The 3,928-nt window shown below is 42.6% G+C and overlaps 1 pseudogene across 3 annotated transcripts in view; it reads right to left on the reverse strand.

The window, feature by feature from the left end:
* Positions 1 to 598: 598 nt before the first annotated feature.
* LOC147626044 (ETHYLENE INSENSITIVE 3-like 1 protein pseudogene) overlaps positions 599 to 3,928 on the reverse strand; it is a 3,618-nt pseudogene continuing 288 nt past the window's right edge. The window contains exons 2-3 of one of the 3 annotated variants that reach the window (XR_015268762.1): positions 3,819 to 3,890; positions 599 to 2,675 (exon numbers count right to left, since the gene is read on the reverse strand). The product of XR_015268762.1 is annotated as an ETHYLENE INSENSITIVE 3-like 1 protein pseudogene, transcript variant X1 (transcript). Of the gene's footprint in view, positions 2,676 to 3,818 lie in introns of all 3 variants that reach the window. The other 2 variants (XR_015268763.1, XR_015268764.1) reach the window with 2 other exon arrangements.

Here is a 3,928-nt window from a genome sequence, read left to right on the forward strand (position 1 = left end):
CAAAATTTGAGAAGCGTATATGTAAAGTTGGCCAATCATTTTGTGACTCTGCCAAAATCGGTACAATTACAAATCTCTTCACAAACTTGGTCAAGCCACATAGGTGTGATGCAAGTTCAATCCCAGGCCTGATTCTTGACGGGCACCCTTGCCCTTCAAAATTGACGGGTTAGGTGAAATATAGCAAGTTTTCTTGTATTTTAGTGCAATTTTTTACGGGGATTTTAAAAATTTGCAAGTATTTTACGGCCCAAATGCTCAAATAAGGCCCAACTAACTTGGTTGAGAATTTGAGAAGCCAATCTGTTAAGTTGGCCAAGCGTTTTGTGACTCCACCGAAATCGGTACATTTAGAAATCTCTTCACAAACTTGATCAACCACACAGGTGTGATGGAAGTTGAGCCTAGGCTTGATTTTCGACGGGCACACTTGCCCTTCAAAACTGACAGGTTTGGTGAAATATAGCAAGTTTTTTGGTATTTTAGTGTAATTTTTTACGGGCATTTTAAAATTTTGCAAGTATTTTACGGCCCAAATGCTCAAAAAAACTGGCATCACATCCGTCAAAAAGCAACCATGGATGCAACCAAGTCATCACAAAACAGCTCCCAAAGTCAAAATAACTCAAATAAAAAATTCACAACCCAAAGCAATATGTATTCTTTACCGTGTTTGTTATACATGCAGCAGAGTCTCACAAGTCCATGCAGTTTACAGTGAGGCCCTCAATAGATCCCCTGGGACCTCTATCCTCCTAGTAGTTCAGTGCTTTGCAATACTGTGTGTCATGATTATGGTACAGTCAAGACCCCTCATCCTTACCAAAAGGTTTATGCTCCAAAATACCAAAGTGGGTCCTTATCATAAGGGAGTGTTATTAAGGTTTCAGCCATCTTTACATCAAAATTATGATCAAAAGAATCCAGCACCTTGCTTTTATTTTTCAGAAATGGGTCCTCCTGAGGTCTCTGAAAATTGCTCTGAGTGTAAGCCATCTCACACCCTTCCCCAAACCCCATGCCACCCTTGTTAGTAAACCTTGTGGCATCCATCTGCTGACCATCATACCCACTTAAGAAAGCCAAGTGTTTACTAACAGCAGTCCTATTGATTTCCATGTTCGCTTGACTGCAGTGCTGGAGACCACCACGAAAAGCATGTTCCCCACCAGTGAGTAGGAGACCAGAGTTTTCCGAGACTGACAGTGTGTTCTCCACGAACAATGAATTATCAGTAGGCAGATCTGTATGGGATGGGTGCCCAAGGAAGACAGAATTCAATGAACTCTTAACACTTTCCCATGTGTGCGATGATGGAGTGTGTACGTTCACTTTGCAAGAACAGCCCATTTGGTGCTGGAAGATATTGAAAATGCCATTGCTCTTCTTGACGCATGGGCACTGCTTATATGGACATGTATATACTTCTTTCATGGCACCAGCAAGCTCCCCGGAAGACCGCCTCTTTCTTCCTAGCTCTACAGGCACAGTATCATGCACAACAACTGAGCTATGGTCAGAGTAAGCCATTAACTCATCATCTAGATCAGCTTCTTCCTTTTTGGGAAGCCGTACGGTAAGCAAATTCGAGTCCAAAGTTTTGCCATCTTGAGCTTGGTAAGTTTGATATAATTTATCATCAACTTCCACATCATACTCAATGGTACTGTTGAACTCAAAAGGTGCCATATATCCAGCTGCTGATGCAATGCCGCTGCTCAAAAGACCTGCTACATTACTTTGCTGGTGAACCAGCGCCTCTTCCTGATTCAAGACAGCTAGCCAAATTGCACTCTCCTTGGCTGTCATCTTCTCTTGCAAGCACTTTGACTGCCTGACGAGCTTGCGAATTTTGGCAATGTCAGGAGACATGTGCCTGATGACCGCCAGTAAAACGCCTACTTTCCAAGCCTTCTTCAAGTCATGTGGCTTTTTGTATGGAGGTGGACCCTGCCCTTTCTGCAAGCCCAGGTGGGGCCACCATTCTTCATCACCATTAGGCCACCATGGTGGTGGTACACCTTTCTCCAGAGGGTACCGCCGCTGTGGAGGATCACAATGCTGCATGAGTGCAGATAAAAGGGAACCCAAGGTGGTGTCTTGAAGCTCTTGAAGGGTATTAGGTGTCCGAACCACTGCCACACTAGCTTCAAGTTCTGATAATGCACCTTGCTCTGCTTGATACTTCGCCACCGCAGCTGGTCCGTTGCGGTCAAATCTGACCTTCTCTTTCCACCATCCTCTAATGTTCTCAGATGCACCACTAACAGGCTTCCCCTTTTCCGGAATGATGCCATACACAAAGCCCTGGGCCTTGCATACCTCCATCATTTTAAGCATGTACTTGAGAATAGCATCTTGTGCTCGACACATCCTCTTTCTGCGTGCATGTTCCTGAGACTTCTCGTCTTTCCCTCCCCCAGCATGGTACTTCAATTTCTGTTGCTCCCGCAATCTTCTCAACCTGATGCGATCCCTCCACATCCGTTTCTCCAACTCCTCCACATCAATCTCATAATCACTTAACTCTTCACCTTGGAACCCATCTCTACCATTGTCCTCAATCAAAAATGATCTCTCTACATCTAGCATTCCACGACACTCAATATTGTCAAGCCTTTCCATAATTCAATTGTTCACAAGGGCAAACCCACTAGGGCACTGAATCTTGATGTCTGCAGTTTGAAACAAACAGTATATTAGCGATGTATATTTCAGGTGGGTAAACACCAAATTCGGTCGTATAATTACTTGTATGTATGCTATGTATGCATGTTATGGATGCATGCATGTATGTATGTATGCATCCATGGTATGTATGTATGTATGTATGCATGTACGAAGGGCAAGGGGGCCGACAAGAAAATGGTCCTCCATTCCCCGCTGCCGCCCCTCAAAAAATGATAATAATGACATTAAAAAAGTAAGCACATCGACAAGTGAGTGAATAAACATTTTTCAACTCAAAAAATTCAAGGTGGCAGAAAAGGTATGTTTTTCATGGTATAGAACTGCTTGGCTTCTCCCCCTGCAGGGTGCTTGAGCTGGCTCCTTCCCCATGTATGTCCGTGCCATGGTAAAGACCTATTAACTTTAAGGATCAGAGTTTGGCCTGTAGTGAAAGAGACTTTATGAGATTTCTACGGTTTTGCCAAACATAGAGAACCCTGATCAGGGCCTCCAGATCAAGGCTGGGAGAGAGGTATCACCCATGTGAGGGCATCAAGAGCTACGAGTATGCTTGGTATGTGACATGCATGAGTTGAGACCAGAAAGCACACTATGCTTCAATGCCCAGCTTACTACGTGATCAGGGGCGGCTTCCGTTGCCTATTTAGAGAGGGGTTAGATATGTGGCGATTTTCTTGCATGAGATAAGTCATAATTGGCATCTGCAGATATTAACCTGATGTTAAAAGTATTTGATGCTTGATATCACAAATCTACTATTTGATTAGTAGGATGTTTTCTTGGATGCTTTCTTTTGCTAGACCACGGATTTAGCTCAAGACAGGCATGGTCTTTATGTTATGTGTTTGATCTAATAAGTCATTTTAGCCCTGGAAAAACAGGGTGCAGAAACCCTCAATTTACAACCATTAAGTGAGATGGCGACATATGGTTCCTTGACTTTGTGAGGAAAAATTCTTGTAAGCATCAAAGAAAGTGACAAATTTACGGTTATAATCATTGAGTGTAGTCATGACAGAATCATATCATGTTACAACAAATAAAAAAAGAACAAAAAAATAAGTAACCTTATGTACAAATTTGCAATGATAATGCCCTTATGCATTAAAGAAAAACTGCTAAATTACCTTGAATCGCAGCTAAACCACCCCAAAAAAGGCTTGCCAAGAACAAACTGAAGCGCTCAAAATTATTATTATCTGATAAATGTGCAAATAGTTAGGTTGAAGCAAGCAGA

Source organism: Cibotium barometz, chromosome 23 (assembly GCF_041138505.1).
Source record: "Cibotium barometz isolate CiBa-2024 chromosome 23, ASM4113850v1, whole genome shotgun sequence".
In the NCBI taxonomy this organism is placed as follows: domain Eukaryota; kingdom Viridiplantae; phylum Streptophyta; class Polypodiopsida; order Cyatheales; family Cibotiaceae; genus Cibotium; species Cibotium barometz.